At 50.2% G+C, this 18,943-nt stretch overlaps 1 long non-coding RNA gene across 1 annotated transcript; it reads left to right on the top strand.

Annotated features, from left to right (window-relative positions):
* The first annotated feature begins 422 nt into the window (after nucleotides 1–422).
* On the top strand, nucleotides 423–8,542 carry LOC102950498. Its single transcript, XR_006210735.1, has 3 exons — nucleotides 423–1,091; nucleotides 7,173–7,295; nucleotides 7,860–8,542. It is a non-coding gene; the product is annotated as an uncharacterized LOC102950498 (long non-coding RNA).
* The last annotated feature ends 10,401 nt before the right edge of the window (nucleotides 8,543–18,943 follow it).

The following is an 18,943-nucleotide window of genomic DNA, read 5'->3' as shown; positions in this document are numbered from 1 at the left end:
ACAGAGCCGAACGTGGGGCTCGAACTCACAAACCGTGAGATTATGACCTGAGCCGAAGCCAAGAGTTAGATGCTTAACCGACTGAGCCACCCAGGTTAAAGATTTCTTTCTAAATGAAGGTCACAAAGCTGATACAGAGGGAAGAGATATTTTCAATGCCTAAATCTGACAAGGGGCTCACAAGGGGCTAAGAGCTAGATTTATACAGGAACTATTTGCAAACCAGGAAGAAGCCATTTCACAGAAGCAGAAACTCGTATAAATACATGCAGAGATGCTCAACCTCACCGGTCATTGAGAAAAACCCAAACTACAACAGCAAGATTCAATTTCTTACCCATCAATTTAAAAAATGAGAAAGTTGGATAATGCTAAGTGTTGTTAAGGATGTGGGCTGTGTGAAGCGGCACAGCCATCTGGAGAGCAGTCTGGCAGGTTTTTGTGACACTGGGTATGTGCCCACTGCGGAGCCGGCCCCAGGCTGTGTGCCCTGAGATACGTGTTCCTTGTCCTCTGCTGCTGCGTTGCTCTGTATTGAGTGGCTCTGGTCCCTGCAGGCGGTGTTTTCCAAGTTCCTTGTCAGCTGGCTCCCACTAAGAGGCACTGACAGGAAGTTGGAGGACAGAAGGGAGAAACCAGGGTATCTCTCGTCCTCTCCTCAGCCGCAGGTGGCATCTCCAAGCAGCAGCTGTGCCTCCTTCCAAGGGACCAGGACTGGTGAGTTATGACTCCAGATTTACCAGATAATCCCTCCCCTCTCTGGTCCTCCTGTAGCACTTCTCCACTGTTGCTAATTTCTGGCTGCTTCACTGTCCCCATGTAGCTTCTCAGCCTTTCCATTCTCCAAGTAACCAATTCCCTGCATGCAAGTCCCTGTGTTTTAAACACTCAAGCTGATTCTGTTGCCTGGTTAGACTGATTCACATCCCAGGATCCGCGCAGTCCCAAATCCTAGGTATGCACTTTAGAGCCACTGCCCTGCAGGTGCACAAGGAGAGATGTCTAAGAATGTCGGTCTACAGTGTTTGTGAAAACGGAGAGGTGGAGGGGGCGTGGCCACCCATTGCCAGAGGGACGGATATTGTACAAGGGTAGGTAACATGTGACATGTAAGCACATTGAAGGGGTGACCATGTTGGGGGTGGGGGAGGAATGGGGACCAAGGATGAAGCGGAAAACAAAGCAGAAGGGCGTTGCATGGAATGAACGAATGATGAATGTGTCTTGAGCCGAGGAAGTCGTTAACTCAACCTCTGCAAATGAGGTTAAAAATGTACATTATGCCTTGAAAAGATGAGCGGGAAAAGAATATGATTGTACAGGCAGAAAGCATAATGTGTGAAGAGCAGAGGCCTAAAAACAGCCTGTCCAGGGAACAGCCAGACGTGACATGTGGCCCATGGCCAGTACCGTGCCCACTGGAATCACGGAATGTCAGCTACACTCAAAAGATCTTAAAGATCTGTTTAACCTCTCTTGGTATAGATGGGGAAACTGAGGTCTGGAGAGGGTCAGGGATACCCACGGTCTTGCTGTGGCAACTCATCCAGAGCCCAGGTTTCCTGACCCCGTTTGGGGAATTTCTACTAAGTTCTACTAAGTTCTTCACTCTGTGCCAGGCACTGTGCAGGCCCTGGGGACACAGCCCCTGCCCTCCAGGGGTGCACTCATGGGAACAGGACAGGCACAGAGTCAAACAGGTCAAACAGCCCTGATGTGTGCAGTGGTGGCAGGGAACACCGACGGGGTAGGTGGCCCCAGTGAACTATGTCTCTCGGTGTCTATGATGGTTTGAAGTCCTCTCCCCTTGAGTCTGGGCTAGGTCTGTGACTTACTGCCCCATGAAATGTGATGGAGGTGACATTGTCTCTGTTCTGGGCCTAAACCATAAGAGAGCCTGGGGTTTCTGCTTTTTCCTCTCAGAGTCCTGAGCTGACACATAAAAAACTGGCTACCCTCCTGGGGAAGCCTCATGGAGAGACTGTGCACAGAGGCCATGTGGAAAGGGAGAGTCTCCAAGACTAACTGGAAAGACAGAGAATCCCAAATGTGCCAGCGTCCCCAGCTGAGCCCAGCCTACGGCCAACCTGCCAACTGAATGCAGCCACATGAGTGACCAACCAGCAAGACCAGCAGAACTGCCCAGCTGAGCCCAGCTCAGATAATAGTCATAAGCAAAACGGTTGCTATTTTAAGCCACAGAATCTTGGAGTGGTTTGTGATGGCAGCAGTGGATTACCAAAACATGCAGTGTCAAGTGAATAGTGAGGGGACAAAATGAGAACAGGGTACACGGAGGGCCAGAAGGAGTGACAATGAATCTGACCAGGAGGACTCTGAGAGCCGAGCAGGAAAAAGTGAAGATGAGTCTTGGGCATCATCAGTGCATGTCAACAGACGCCCTCCGAGGACCTACTACCTGCCAGGCCCTGGGTGGGGCTGAAGAGGAGGCAGAGAAAGACAGCTGCAGCCTGGTGGGCGAGGGGTCTTGAGCACTGGCAGTGATGGTGCGAGGAGGTTGGACGTGCTCGGTGGGAGACAGGGGCTGAGCGCTCAGAAGGCAGAGGGCTTGTCTCCTTGGAGGAGTGACCAGGGAAGACTTCATGGAGGAGGTGGAATTTAATGTGGGCTCTGAAAACTGGATGTGGTTTAGAGTTAGAGGGAAAAGCTTTCCAGGCAGAGGGTATCGTGTGCACAGCGGTACAGAGCTGGGATGGTTGGCCTGTCGGGACCGGAAGCAGCCAGTACGAAAGCTGATCAGATCTCCACAATGAGGGACACTGGTCCTGCTCTGTCTTGGCTAAATCCTCCAAACACATGTATACAGAGATACCGTAACAGCAGCAAGCCCTAGTAACACTCTGGTTACGTGAGGTAGGGAGGAAATGCCCCCAAATGAGTGATATTTCTTCCAAAGTCAGTTCATGTTATCATTGTGGATTGGGAGACAAATAAATGCCTAAGAATAGACACAGAACATTAATTTTTTATTGATCATAATATCATTTTCATGAACATTAAAAATGTAGACTTTGGCAAGAAATAATTTTCACAAAAAGAGAGAAAAGATATTTGGAAGGGTGTGGCATTTCTCCTTTCCTGTCCCTTTGATCTTCCTGCCAGCCATTTCAGGAGAATGGACGTGTTGGGGTATCATAGTGGGGGTAGTAGAGCATAGGGTAATAGGGTAGAGGGCCCTGGAGGCTTTCAGACCCGGCTTAGAATCCCAGCGCTGCCCTTTTCTAGTTATAAAGTGCCAAACTCAGAGCGCAGCCCCTGGTAAAAGCCCAGCACGCTCTTGGAGTTGTTAAAATTACCCATGATCATCATTCACGCTATTTTAAAAGAAGGAAGCTGAGGCCAAGGAGCTTCCCAAGTGCCAGCACACTGGGAACAAAATGCAGTCCCCATGTCTCCTTCTTGGGTTCCCTCTGTTTCTCCTCCCTGCACCCCACCTCCCTTCCTTGCTCTTAGGGTCTGCGTCATTAAGCGACAGGGGTGCTGAAGTGAGAAACATTGAACTCCAGGTCCTATGACCCTTCTGGGGTGTTTCTTGAGGACCTCCAAGGTGACAATAAATCAAACTGACTCCCTTGGAGACTCATACCAGCATAAGATAGAAGAACATGCAAGCCAAGGGGGATCTTGCTAAAAGAAACAAGCAATGAGGCATCAGGTATCCACTTTTAACAAAGGGAACAGAAACAATAGGAGAAGCTAGAAAATCAACAGTTCACTTAACCTTAAACTATGGTGTGATAGAAAAGACAGGTTGGCCTCTTAAATCCAGAATTATAGCCCCAAAGTTTGTCACTTCTCCTGTGCTCGCTTGACATTCAGCCTAAGACTCCATTTTATCTTCTGTAAAATGGGCATAAGAATGCCTTACAGAATTATTAATGAGACCAATTAATGAGATAATATATAGAAAGGACATTGTGCCCTAGATTGTATTGAAGAGATATTCTGGGGGTACAATCTCTGAAGCTGTGTGTCTGTGCTTTCCTCTGCCAAGGGGATCCCCAGATTCTCCACAGGGTCCCTAACTCTCCCCAGATAAGTTTATGTTTTAGAGACTGAAGGGTTTTACTTTGTTTCTAATATAAGATTAACCCTAATATTGAAAAAAAATCAAAGCATAAATAAAAAGAAAATTGAAGAGGAAAAGTGATAGTAAACAGTAGAAACCAAATGTAGTGGGGTTTTTCTTCAATCTTTTTGTTGTTTTGTTGTTGGGATTTTTTTTTAATGAACTGAGTCATCCTCTAGCTGAACGTCTCAAAATGAAAATATAAGAGGGAGAAAAATAGAACCAAAAGCAATAATAAAACAGAGAGCAAAGTGGTACAGGAAGCTTTTTTTTTCTTTAATAAAAGAAATATATGCTCATAGTAAACAAACAAAAAAAAACCACAACAGTACAGAAGGATAGAAGGTGAAAAATAAATCTCTTTTTACCCTTCCATTACTTCTCTCTTTCGGTCCTATTAGCCAGAGGTCACTGCTCTTGACAGCAAGAAACTTTTTATTTGTTTCTTTCACATTGCAACTGATTGTATCCATCTTTTAAAGGAGAAGATGGAATTTAGAAAATTCCCAGAGGCATCTAATTTGCTAAAAGATAATGAACATCGTATAAAAGAATTAAGTGCTTTCCAAGATCCTGACAAAATAAAGATATCAATCAAAAAAACTCCCCAAAGGAAGTCCAGATGGCCATGCAATTGAACTTTATCATGCTCATCGGCCTGGCAATCTCCATGCCCTTGAAATACCCAAGAAAACCATCCAACAGAAAGCAACACCTGATACATATAGTGAATTCTTCATCAAGCTGATCTAAAACTGGAACAAATCCTATAAAGCTGTTAGCCTGTTCAGGATCCCTGATGAACGTAGGCGCAGAGTTCCTTCCAAACCAGTCTTTTATTTATTTATTTTAAGTGTTTGTTTATTTTTGAGAGAGAGAGTGTGAGTGAGGGAGGGGCAGAGAGAGAGGGGGACAGGATCCGAAGCAGGCTCTTTGCTGATGGCAGAGAGCTCGATGTGGGGCTTGAACTCATGAACTGTGAGATAATGACCTGGGCCCAAGTCAGATGCTTAACTGACTGAGCCACCCAGGCATCCCCCAAACCAGTCTTTCAAACATAGGCACAGGTCCATCTGGAGTCAGAAGATCTTATACTTCCTTGTGCAAGATGGTGCAATACCAGGAAGATACGGTACCATTAATCACAGCAAGTCGATCATCCCAAAGCATCTGATGACGTACACTGTATTTCCAAATTTTAGAAGCACGTGGAAAATGATAGAACATGCTGGAGTTTACTAAAATCAGCTATGGAATTTGAACAGCTGGAATGTTAAGGAAAGGGCAAAGAGTAACCGAAATATCACTAAAGCCAGATGCCGGCCTACCTGTGTCCTTTGCTATTTAATATACTATAGAGCTGGATTGGGGGATAGGGCAGAGGGAATAACTGATTTTGTTAGGAAAAGGCAAATGAAAAGGCTCACTGTTGTTATTTAAAGCTTGGAGCAAGATTGGCAGGATAGGATGTACAGCTTCCTGTCTCAGCGCGCTCCTGAAAACCAGGCCATAAATAAGATCCTTGAAAAGCAAATCATATTTACCCGATAGGAAGGATGTCATAATTGAAGCTTGCTTTGCTGATTAAGGATTTGGCATTAAATTAATCATATGTAGCCTTCCCCCTCCGAGCTGTGCCAGCCCCAGGGAAGTGAGACTCCCCCACTGTCACCTGGCCCTCCGTACCCTGGAAGGAAAGGGTAATCCTCTGCCCTTTGTGACGAACCTCATGAAGAGCCACATGGAGGGGACTTCCCCACGGCACGCCCTCTCCCCATTGTAGAAACACATGTAGAAGTCGTTCAGGTAATAATGAAAAATGCACACCTATTCATTCAACAAACCCAGATTGTGTGCTTGTGTGTGCCTATGGTCTCACATGTGGAAGAGGACACAGAGAGGTAGACTAACTATACAACACAGTGTGGTGTCAGAGACTCTTTCTAGAATGTGCTGAGATAAAAAATGAAAAAACTGTATTTCATCGAATCTAAGACACCATTATTTTATGTATCACTGAGAAAGGAAAAAATACTGCCAATTATAAGATGCCATCAATGGCAAGGTGCATCCTGATGCTAGAGACGAATACAAATGTGGGTCTCAGAATGGGTGAAATGTGGTAATTAACTTTTAAAGAAGTGATAAGTGATACCTCTCAGCATGAGCCAAGCCTCACCATGGGAGCTGGGAGAAGGTAGCAATTACTTCTGCTGGGTGACTAGAGGAGGCATCACAGGGACGTGACATCTGATCTCAGTCGTGAAGGATTTCACCAATGGGAGGAAGAGCGGGAAGAACATTCAGGTTGAAGGAATAGCACAAGCAAAAGTTACAGAGGCAGAAAAGGGCAGGCATGATTATGGACCTGCTAATACGTCCTGAGTAGTTAGAAGGCATGGGGAGATAGAGCAGGTGCGAAGCTGGGACCATTGAAGCCAGATTGTCAGTAGCCTATAACCCCAGTCTTGGGAGTTAGTGCCCCATAGATGACAGGGAGCCATAGAATGTTTTGAGCTGTGAGGACATGATTGGAGCCAAGTGTTGGAGAGGTTTGTCTGGCAGGGTAAATGCAGGGTAGGTTGAAGGGTGAGACCAGAGGTGAGGATACAGGTGAGACTTGCAACCGACCCAGCTGGGGGCGGGTGGAGACAAACCAAGGGGCCCCACATGGATCCACATGATCAAGTCAGATTGTGAAGGGCTAAGGCCACAAGGCCATGAGAACAAAAGACCCACAATCACATACAACAATATGGATAAATCTCACAAACGCAACGTTGAGTGAGAGAAGCCAGACACAAAAGCGGACACAGGCGGTGATTCCATTTTGTACCAAGACCAAGAAAAGGCCCAGACCAATCTACAGTGTTAGCAGTCAGGATACCGGTTACCCTGAGGGAGGATAGTGACTGGCAGGGACCCAACGGGGGCTTCTGGGTGCTGGTCATGTTCTGGTTCTTGGTGCTGTTCATATGGGCGTGTTCACTTTATGAAAACTGACCTGTGAATTAAGATTTGTGCACTTTCTGCCTGTATGTTGTGGTTCGATACAATTAACCCCCCTCTCCACCCCCCCCAGTTCGGGACACAGAAACTGGAAGTAGGGGTCTAGAACGGAGGAGCCTGCAGGAACACGCAGCCACCCAATGCCAGAATGAGTCACAGTCCACTCAAGAGGCTTCCCACAGTGCACTTGGAGCAGGTATGAGCAGATGAAGAAAAGAATGAAGAACTTTCTCACCTCTGGGCCTATGACAGAGGCACACCAGACGTATTGGTGGAGAATGACCAGCAAACAGAAATAGTGGGGCGAGCATAATTACAAGGGAAAGGAGAGATGAGGAGAATCTCAGGGGGCACCTAGGTGCATTCAGTGAGCCCATGGAGTGCCTGTGAGGGCAGGGCGGGAAACTGTGGATGGGATCCAGGCAGAGCAACTAAGCATCCTTTGGGAGATGAGTGAACGGGAGTGCAGAGAGCGGGGGACACAACCGAGTCTGGGAGTCCTGAGAGGCTAAAAGGGTGAGGTCAGCAACATGGAATTTGGGTGTTGACCCTCAGTGGCTTTCTAGAAGTCCTGGTTTTACAAATGCTGTGTGATCACACAGAGAAGAGAGGGATGGATGGTCCCTAGGCGTGGATGTGGGTTCACCACCAACCAGCTCAGCCACACTCACCTGTAATCGTGGCTACTAATCTGGATGCCCTTAACAGTCTGGAACATGGGGACATAATCACGAGTGAAATGTTTTGGCCCTGTTCACAGGCCCCTGCGTTAAACTGCTGGTCAGCAGGCTCAGGGAGATCTGGCTTGCTGTTCATCTGAAACAGCACAACAACAAGTCCACAGAGAGCAAACCTGGGGCTCTTAGAGGACCACGGTGCGATGTGGCTGCCAGCAAAATGCAGGTGACCCCAGACTGCAAGGACAGCAGCCCAGAGGCCTGAACACAGAGGGATGCTCCTGTTATTCTGTGTGCTTCTTGGTCCATATGGAGGGCTTGTGGTCAGTTCTGGACATCACTCGAAGAAAACCATGAGCAGACTAGTGGCCAGGGAAAGTTGAGGAACCTGGGGACATCCCTCTGAGGAAGAGGTGACTTGGTTGGGGGTGGTACACAGCATTACTTGTGAGCTGTCTTTGGTGAAGGACACCATGGATGAGGGAGAGACTCCAGCAGCAGACTGGGATCCAGAGTGAATGCCACAGCAAGGCTGACTTTGGTGGAGCACACAACCGCCATAGACCAAATAACGGCATGGGAGCCTCAGGAAGCACTGATCTTGCCACTGATCTGCTGGTATTATTACTATAATTGTTATTAGTTGCATGCCTAACAAGAGCTAAGTACTGTGTTAAGTACCTTACATGCACGTATGCATTATCTTACCAAGGGAGTTAATGATATGAAAAATGCTCAGAACAGTGCCTGGCACACGTGAGTACTCGAAGTACATTCGCTGTTGTAACTATTTAATCTTCACAATAAACTTGCTGTGAAAGAGGAATTGTTTATTCTCACTTCACAGACAAGGAAACTGAAGGTCAGGAGAGTGAGCGACTCCCCCAAAGTTGCACCACTAATGACTGGTAAGCCAGACTTTGAGCCCAGGACTACCTGCTTCCTAAAGTTTGATGAGTGGTTAGACCAGAAACTTTCCCATCTGGCCAAGGTTCTGTTCCTAAACTGTACCTCTTGTTCATTGATAACCCCCTTTGTAAAGGATCTTATTGTTTGTGAAACCTGTAAATGAGGGGGGCTTTTGGCCCCCTCGCCAGTCTGTGTCCTTTTGGAGATGCTCAGTTATGACTAAACTGCCTGCCTATGTCTGCTCGGGGCTTGTCCAGACGATATGGAACAAGCCGATATGTCCGTCCTTCCTCTGTTGTCAAACTGACAAAGAACACGGGTGGAAGGAGTGGCTCCGGGCTCTTCTGGTCAACCCCAGGTTTGGCCTCAACTCCGGAAGGGTTTAGTCATAGACTCTCCCCAGGCCAGATGCTGTCCCCTGACACCTCAGGAGGAGGGCCAGCTTCATCTCTGTTTTGGTGAGGGACCCTGGCCAAGTCATTTTACATTTTTCTGGTGTTGAGCCTCAGGGGCGTTCTTTAGTTCTTTAAGACTATTAACTTCTCAGTCATAGAAGGGCATCTTCAAGGAGAGGCATGTGGAGTAGAGAAATGTGCAGGAGTTTGGGGTCAGACAGACCGGGTTTGGGCTCTGTCACTGTCTCTGCCAAGTATCATTAAGCATGGTATTTAATCCATCTGGACTTCAGTCTTGTAATTTGTGAAACTGGGATCCTAACACCTATTTTTCAGACAGTTGTGAAGATTAAGATGATGCATACCAAGGTGTCTGGCACAGAGTAGGTAGGTGTTTAATAAATGGCAGCTATTATTATTACTCGAACTGTGTCACCAGACCACATTTGATGCCTGAAACCCAATTTTACGGTTTAAAAAACATGCCTTGTGAGAAGAGAAAAGCGACTTAGATTCATTCAGCTAATCTTTTTTGGAGCCATCATTCATAACTTATCCATTAAAAAAAAGAACTGAAAACAAACGATGTATTTAAACAAAAAACCAGCTGAGCTACTTGGTTGAAAGAAGCACTTCGATGTAAACACGAATAGGAAATACGTGGGGGAAAGAGAAGAAATACATGAGAGATGTTTGTAAGATGGCTTATGGTTTTGGGGGGTTTTTGGTTTTGTTTGAAGAAAAAAGTACAAGAAGAACTCCCTGCTGTTGGAGCAAGAGCAGAGGCAGACATGGATGATGGGATCGATTGGGAACAGGGTGCTGGAAACTGGAGCCAGTCCCTGGGAGGAGACAGCTGCCACATGGCAGATCCCTGCCGCTGGCACCAGCGTGGCAAGGGGTGTCCAGCCCTGCCTGGAAAAAGGACAGACAGCAGGGGGAAGCCTGGTTATCCTCCCAGGGTCGGGATCCTGCTCAAAGACAGCCACATGGACCATGGAGCCCCCAACATCCTCTGAAAGAGAATGGGCATCATCTTTCAAAGCAGCCCCAGCCTCTAAGCCAGGGTTTGCAGACTGGCTTCTGGTTCTTGTGTGGAGGGAGAGGGAGTGGGAGAAAGTATTGCTAAGATGAGAATTTAAGCCATACAGACCTGGGCTGACGCTTTCTTAAGTCTTTACTGAGTCCCTTGTAAGGTAGATGAGCCTGTAAATCAGTGTTTCCCACAGTCCTAGGACTTGGCATCTGCTGATGCATATTATTCCATTAATAATGAGAAGAACAAGGGCACCTGGGTGGCTTAGTCGGTTGAGCTCCCGACTTTGGCTCAGGTCATGATCTCAGTGTTTGTGGGTTTGAGCCCCGCATCAGGCTCTGCTGACAGCTCGGAGCCTGGAACCTGCTTCCAATTCTGTGTCTCCCTCTCTCTCTGCCCCTCCCCCGCTCATGCTCTGTCTCTGTCTCTCAAAAATGAATAAATATTAAAAAATTTTAAGAATATAATGAGAAGAACATTAACCTAACGGCTTCTGTTTGCGCCCTGGTTCCTGCCCCTATATGTGGCTTATTATCAGCCTCCTAGCTGATCTCCCTGCTTCCACCTTTTTCACCTTCCCTCGCTTGTCAATGATTCTTCACTCTGCCGCCAGATTGATCCTGTTCAAATACATCGGATCGTGTCACTGTTCCACTCAATACCCTCAGTGGTTCCCCAGTTCATCAGGTGCAATCGGTCCTACCTGATCCCGGCCTGTCTTTGACCTTGGGTACTGCCACTTTTCCCTTTGCTCACTCTGCTCCAGACACGCCAGCTTCCTGACTGTTCCTTGAACATGCCAGGCACACTCCGGTCTCAGAGCCTCTGGCCTTGCTGTTCCTCCACCTGGAACACTCTTTGCATGTCTTGCTTACTTACCTCTTTGAGGTTTTTGCTGAAGAGTCACCTCAGTATGTCCTTCTGTGACCCCCTGTTTCAAATTGTAGCCCCGCTCTGTCAGTTTCAACCCTCTTTCCTGCTTTATTTGTTCTCCAAAGCACTTTTCACAAGCTGACATGCTAAGATATCTCCTTACTATTTCTGTTTATTATTTCTCTCTCTCTCTCTCCACTAGAATGTAAATTTTATGAGAGCGGGGATTTTAGTTTGGCTTGTTTATTCTTGCCTCCTCAGCTCCTAGGACACTGCCCAGCACATAGTAGATGCTGTAAAACATATGTTGAAGGAATGAATGATTATTATAAAGCAAGAGGCTGGACTCCAGCTGTAGGGGGATATTGACTCGAGGCTGGTGACCGAGGCAGAAACTCAGACCTAGGAAGCATGCCAGGAATCCAGTTATCCAAACTGAAACACAGGCCAGGGTAGGATCTGGGAACCAGAGGGATGCCCAGGCATTAAAAGTAAGCATGAGATCAGAACCTGGCCTGGAGCCAGGCCGACGGAGAGTGTTGAAGCTGGTGATCTTCAGGTCAGGGCTGGTCCCAGCCACATGTCTTGGGGCCAGGTCACCCCATAAGTGGAGACAGAGGGGGCTGAAAGGCAGGTTGCCGGGCAGGGCCTTCAACCACTTAGTAAATGTCAAGCAAAGTTATCCCAGCTTTCAACTTATTCCCAGATGTAGGTGTCAGTGGATAATCCATATTGGCATGGCTTACAAGGAAAACACAAATGACTAAGGGAAAACAGGAAAATGCTCCTTCAGAGACCTGAACTGAGAAGTTGAGGAAGGGCAGATGCCTGGAACCTATGACGAGAGGATATCTGTCATGTCAAGTGAGACATCAGCTAAGCGAGATTACCTGTCATCTGGACCGTTTTTGGTTGTGTTCGTGGAGATGCTCTGGTGAACTCTGCCCACGCAAACCCTCCAGCTATGTGCAGCTCAGGAGCGGTGTCTGCAGAAGTCTAGAAAGAGGAGTTGGGACAGAGAGAACTTGGCCTGGGTTCCCCAGAGCTGTCCAGGGTACTCTCGAGGAGTTGGGCTCAGCCTCTCCTCTCTGTCCTCATACTTCCTGATAATCTAGCCTGTGATTCAGGGCTGTCCCTACCTCACTCCAGAAGAGCAAGGCTGTGGACATCATCTGGTCCAACTCCTTCACCACATACCTAAGAGAACGAAGGTTCAGAACAATCAAAAGTCAGGGCAGCGCCCCTCCCATAGGGGAAGTTGTTCCCTATCCTGGCTCCCACTGCACTATGCACAGAGCTCCTGCTCTGGGGTCCGGTCCTACCTTGGTAGCTCTGTGTACTTGGACAAGCTGGAACCTCTCTGAGCCTCGGTGTATTCACCTGTAAAGTGAGGATGATAAATACAGTACTTAGTTCATTGAGCTGTTGTGAGGATTACATTATAAGGCATGTAGGAAATGTTCAGTGAAGGTTAAACTGCCAACCTTGTTACAAGGTCGTCGATATGGTCCACAATGGCTGGTTCAAGCACAAGGATGTTTTCTCATTTGATGTCCTACTGTCTCCCCTCATTAATCACCCCTTGGGATTTTATATTTTAATGACCTACGATTCCTATTCTTCAAGCATGGAGGGGCTAGGTCAGATCACAGGACTTCTTTGCGTAAGGTTAGCCAGGGCAACCCAGCCGAGAGGGCCAAGTCGAGGGGAGCGGTGATCCCACCCGGAGGGATGTTGCTGGGCGGAGCCCTTTGGGAGTGGGGACGCGGGGAGGTCAAATGCCTGGAGGGGGCGGTAGCACCCGCAAGGTGTGGACCCTAGTCTCTTCTGAGGTTGGCAGGGGACGGCTTTTCAGTCTGGTGGGGAAAGTGGGGGACTCTCAGTCAAGGCCATAAGCGCCGGATACCTTAGCACCAAGGGATGTTCGAGCGCCGGTGGCATCTTTGGCCGCCCCTTCGGACTCGGTTAGGGCCTCTCCAGACACCCGCGCGGAACAGAAGAGCTTAAGGCTTCAGGTGCCTTTAGGACGCCTCCGTGGCGCGCAGTCAGCCCAGACCTTCCCAGTCAGACCTCCGAGCAGCAGTCCCAAACCACCGTGCAGGGAGCGCTCGGCGGAGCGGCGGCGGCCACTGCGCGTACCAGCACGCAGTCCACGTTCCCCCAACCCCTGTGCCCCGGGCGCTCGGGTCCCCCGCGGTCCGCGGACATCGGCCGCCCGCGCGGCGGAGGGCCGGGGGCGCGTGTGTGCGTGTGCAGGAAAGGCGGCCCTCTCCGCGGCCGCCCCTGCGCCAGCGCCTCCCCCTCCCCCGGCGCGCACGGCCCGTCCCCGTCCCCGGAGGCGGCCCGAGCCGCCGCGGAGCAGCTTCGCCTTCGCCTCCCGCGTTTCCTGCCGCCCGCCCTCCCCCGGCCAGGCTCCAGGGGCTGCCGCGGAGCGGCTCCCGGCGGGAGAGCGGCTCAGAGCGCGCACGGGAGCGGGCGGAGGCGGCCTGGTTCGCGGTGGCCGCGCCGGAGAGAGGCGCGCGCGAAGACGCCGGCCCCCCTCTCCGCGTTTGCTCTCTCGCTCCCCGCCTCCCGCACTCCGCTCGCTCCCACCCCTTCCCGGCGTGATTGATCCGTCACGGGCGCCGCCGCTGCCGCCGCCGCCGCGGCCGTTCTGAGCCGAGCAGGAGCCGGAGCCCAAGCCGGAGCCGGGGCCGGGGCCGGGGCCGGGACCGGGGCCGGGACCGGCGCCATTGAGCGGGCGCCGCGGGGAGAGCTTGGCGCGGGGCGGCGGGCCGGGCCAGGCCATGCGGGCCGAGTGAGCCGGCGCCCGCAGCCCGCGGCGCGGCATGGCTTCCCCGCGGAGCTCCGGGCAGCCCGGGCCGCCGCCGCCGCCGCCGCCGCCGCCCGCGCGCCTGCTGCTGCTCCTGCTGCTGCCGCTGCTGCTGCCGCTGGCGCCCGGGGCCTGGGGCTGGGCGCGGGGTGCCCCCCGGCCGCCGCCCAGCAGCCCGCCGCTCTCCATCATGGGCCTCATGCCGCTCACCAAGGAGGTGGCCAAGGGCAGCATCGGGCGCGGCGTGCTTCCCGCCGTGGAACTGGCCATAGAGCAGATCCGCAACGAGTCGCTCCTGCGCCCCTACTTCCTCGACCTGCGGCTCTACGACACCGAGGTGAGTGTCCGGCAGCCCGCGCCGTCGGGGATGTAGGGGGCGGTGGGTGAGGGAGTGCGGAACCGAGGGAAGCTTTGGCCCTTGGGCAGAGCCCCGATTGAGCCACCCGTGCCTGCCGAGGGCACCGCGGGCTGGTGCTCAGTGCTCACCCCGGAGTCCTTCTGGGCTTGGCTGGCACAGCTGGTACCAAGATTTGCTGAGCCTCTCTCTCCTCTGGGATTTTGTCTATGTGTGTGTTGGTGTGGGGGAGGTGGGTAGAAGACTGGGGTTTCCTTTGACCAGAGAAGGAGTGTCGAACGTGGGGACTGGACCCTCTAAAAGGCCTGCAGGGGTTGCCTGTCCAGGTCCCGTTGGTGGGGATGTGGACTGCCGGGTGGGAGGAAGAGGCGCATTGACCGCAAACTGGGCCACCCGGGGCCAGAGAGGCCGAGTCCTGCTCGCGGGCCCCCAGGAGAGCCCGGCCGCGCTTTGAGGTCTGGAGGGCTCCGGGACCCGAAGGGCCAGAGCGCGCAGGAGGGCTGGGCGCGTGGTGCGCGCTGGCGGCTCGGAGCCCGCACCGCGCGGGCAGGTGTGGGGCCGCTGGTTCTGGAAGGGTGCTGCCTGAATGTGCCCGGCGCTGCCTGCAGCCGGAGCGGTTTAATGGGGAGACTCCCCCTCGGTTTAGTTGCTCAGAGAGTGCCCTGAGCAGGTCTCGCTGCGGTCGAGCGGGGGTGTCCGGCGGCGCCGCTGCTGTTGGCTCTGCGACTGCAGGCGCAGTTTCTCCCGGCGCAGACTTGAAGCACGGACTTGGAGCGCAGCAGCGGGCTGGCCCTCCCGGCCTCCTCCGAGGGGAGCCGCAGAGCCCAGAGCTTCGCATCCCAAGCCCCCTCCTCACGCCCGCAGCTCGGGTTCTGGCTGAAGCCCAGCGCGGACCTTCACCGTCTGCAAGGCTGCCGGCGTCCGCCGAGGGGGCCTGGAGGAGCGATCGCCCGCCTCGCGAGGTCGGGTTTGCGAGTTTTTCCGGACTGAGGGAGCCCCTACGCTCCCGCCGCCGTGAGACGCGGCCTGAAGGGGGCAGTGATTTCCTGTGCAGTGCGCTCTGTTGGCGCCTTCAACACCGCGCCGAGAAAGCCTGGCCCGGAGCTGAGCTTGACCCTGGCTTCCCGGAGCTCCCTGGGAGCTTCTGCTCCAGCCCAGGTGCAGAACCTTTAGAGAGGAGGTTCGTGCTGCCGCGCTGACCATGCAGTCTAGGCTCCGCTGCTTTCCTGTCTGACCCCCCCCCCTTTTTTTTGGTCCCCTGAGAAAGAGCAGAAATCTGGATTGCATCTTATTCCCCGCCTCCCCCCACCTTCACTGATGAACCAGCCTGCTCTGCGCTGTAAATAAAAGGTGAAGGAACGGGTGGCAGTTGGTGGCGGTGCGCACAGGCTGCTGCAAGCGGAGAGGCTCCCTCTGCCCCGGGAGGATGCAAGCTGGGTGGCTGAGCAGAGCTAACCCGGTGTGGAATTATTTCTGAATGACATTCCCATCGCCCTCATCTTTGCCCTAACATTTCAAGTTGTCTGGGGTACCTGTCTGGCACACATAAATGGACACGGCAATGCAATTGTATCGAGGCATGCCCTCTCCCCACTGTTTCTGTTGCTTCCAGATATATTCTTTCAGAAGGGACAGGAGAGAGCCGGCTCTTTGGAGACAGACACATTTGTAGATAGGGCAGCCCCGCTTGCATCATTACTAAATATTGTCAGCTGCATAATGTTTTCATCATCAATTTATTCCCTTCAGAAAGCTTCCCTGAAAGAGATTTCACATTAGCTTGTTTGTGGCAGCAAAGGGATGGGTGCTTGGTTTCAGGGTGCGGGTTGAAGCTTTTACATTTATTTTTCAAGTGCGTCTTGATGACTTTGTGAGTGAGAGGGCCCAAAGTCGAGAGAATGAGGCTTCTTAGTTGGTGGGAAGATGCAGGAGGCCACGGAAAGGGGGCACGGGGTAACCTCAGAGCATGGGCTTTGGGGTGGGTCAGACCTGGGTTCCAGTCAGACACCAGTTGTCTCCCTGCTGGGTGACCTTGAGTGGGGTATGTAATCTGTCTAAGCCTAGATTCTCACATCTGGAAAAGTGGGGTTGTTATGCGCACTCTGTAGGGTGGTGATGTGATGCTTAAGGGGAGGGGGATATCAGGCCCGCGTGGAAAATGCCTTGAGCTGGCAGGCCCGGCAGCCAGGGCTCTGTCTGGCATGCTGTAGGCACCAAGGAAATGTTTCCTGCCTCCCTTCCTTCGTTTTCCCCTGGCCTGGATCCATAATAAGACATTGCTGCTTTAGGTGTGATCAAATGGCCACAACGAAATATTAAGACCGTTCGTTTTGTTTTTCTCACTTTGGAAGTCTCATGTAGAGTCAGTGAAGTGATCACCAGAAAGAAAAAGAATTCTGGCTTACAAGCAAACATGTATGTCACCTCCTGCCCTGAGGGGTCATGTTTGCCAGAATGCCCAGGTGATATAATACTTAATTTTTTTCAAGTGGCCCGTCTTCAGAGTGCAGGTACTTTCTTGCTGAGCTGAAGTAAAAGGGATTATCAGCGTGGGTAATTGCAGCAAAATCCACAGTGATCTGAAGGGTGTTTGGGCCTGCGTTACAGTGTCCTGGGCCTGTTTTCTTCGGATGGGCCATCTTTGCGGATTGTGTATACTCCCTAATCACTTCCTGGCTGTGTCACTTGCCTGTAGACTTGGACACAAGATGGATGTGGTGAATGGATTTTGGCTGGCTTTGCTGACATCGGCTGTCGTCAGTGGCCAGAGACTGTGGGCAGCCAGGATGGACCTTTGTCCACACAGCCTTCAAAGAGATGGAGATTTACCAAGTAATGGGTTAATCTGATCACTGGGAGAGCCTGTCTCAATAAAGGGGCCTCCTGCACGGATCTCTGTCGATTGACTCTCTTACTGTAAATAGAATAGCAGTAGAATATTCAAAGCCCCACTTAGTGGCCTTGTGTTTGTAAAAAGGAAACATTCCAAGGGAGCATCTGTGAGTTAGGACCTCTTTTCTCTGCTGCAGATAAAGTCATTTTGGCAAATACTCTTATATGTATTCCAAAGTAGAGTTGAGTATATACAAACACAAGCGGGACAACTGAATATGCAAATAAAAGGAAGCAGCAGATACCATTGGGAAGCATGGAAATTACTATACCAAGAACCTGGGTTACTGTAATTTTGAGTATTAAGTTTTAGCTCTGAGCTTCCTGGCAGTCAAGGTAAAAAGGTAAAAAAGGTGGGTTACATTACTTACATGTTTCATTAAAAGATTCTGAAGGACAGCGTCTTTTTAAAAAAGTTTTGCAGGAGATTCAGAGTCTTCTTCAAATGGTTGTTTCTCATTCTTTGGGAGCTACGTGAATTAAATAATAACCAAGGAATCCGTTAAGAAATAATGTTGGCTTTTCTAATTTCGTTAAAGTAATGTGCATCTTAGAAAAATTGAAAATTAGAGAGGAGCATGTAGAAAAATAATATTTGCTCATAATCCACCTATACAAAGATAATTATGCCTAATAATTAGCATTATTCTCTTCCAGTCGCCAGTTTTCACTATTTTATGTACTTGAAATCTTGCTCTGTGTGCACTTTTATATTTTGTTTCATTAAGTTAACATTATATTATGGGTACTTCCCCATGTTCTCAGTTACAGTTTAGTGGCTGTATACTGGTCTGTCCTGTGGGTACACCATAAATATTAAGTCATTCCCCTACTGTTCAATTTGTATGTTTTCCCACTTGTTACTATTTTAAATAATTCTGTAATAAACTTAGGAAACATTCAGGGAGCCAAAGGAGTACATTCTAGGTGTGCACCTCTCAGGAAGTCTACCCTGATGCAGGGATCCAGCTTCGAAAACCCAGAGAAAATCTAGTGATAGGTGAGCATGACCTTTTCTTGAGCCACTTTGCCAAATCCGTTGTCTCATTCACTGTGCTTTAGAAAGGGCCCAAACAACTGTTGGATGGAGGCTGAGCTTTTCAAGGATGTCTGAGTACAAGTCTGCAGGCATTAGGGGAGCGCCTGCTGTGGTTGCTGGTGCCTCAGAAGGGGGCCAAGCCCAGCCCTGGGTTTGAGAGAGGAGCCGGTGCACAGGGGAGAACAGGGCAAGCACATATTTGTCATTTCCAAGGTAAGATAGAAAGCGATCATGGTAATGACTGCACAGTTCTATGACTATTCAAAAACCACAGAATCATACGCTTGAAAAGAATAAATGTTGTGATACATGAATGCTATTTCAATGCAGCTGTTTTTAGAAATAAAAGGATATAAAATTAACCCTTTTAGGATCAGACTGTCTCTTCTCTTGTGGTTATAGCCCCACTACCCAGTATGGTACCTGGCCCTTAGGAGGGGAATTGTTTAGGATTCATTGCAAGTGAGAGAAACCCCCTGTTAACTGGTTCACATGACTGAAAAATCCTGGAGTGGGCTGTATTCATATTCAGGCATGGCTGAATCCAGGGACTGAAATTATATATATACACACACACACACACCTACATATATATATATATATATATATATATATATATATATATATATAATTTATTGTCAAATTGGTTTCCATACAACACCCAGTGCTCATCCCAACAGGTGTCCTCCTGAATGCCCATCACCCACTTTCCCCTCTCCCCGCCACCATCAACCCTCAGTTTGTTCTCAGTATTTAAGAGTCTCTTATGGTTTGCCTCCTTCCCTCTCTGTAACTTTTTTTCCCCCCTTCCCCTCCCCTCTGGTCTTCTGAAGTTATATTTTTAAAAAAATGTCTC

The sequence above is a fragment of the Panthera tigris genome, chromosome D4 (assembly GCF_018350195.1).
Source record: "Panthera tigris isolate Pti1 chromosome D4, P.tigris_Pti1_mat1.1, whole genome shotgun sequence".
Taxonomy (NCBI): Eukaryota; Metazoa; Chordata; class Mammalia; order Carnivora; family Felidae; genus Panthera; species Panthera tigris.
This window is presented reverse-complemented; position numbering and strand designations above follow the sequence as displayed.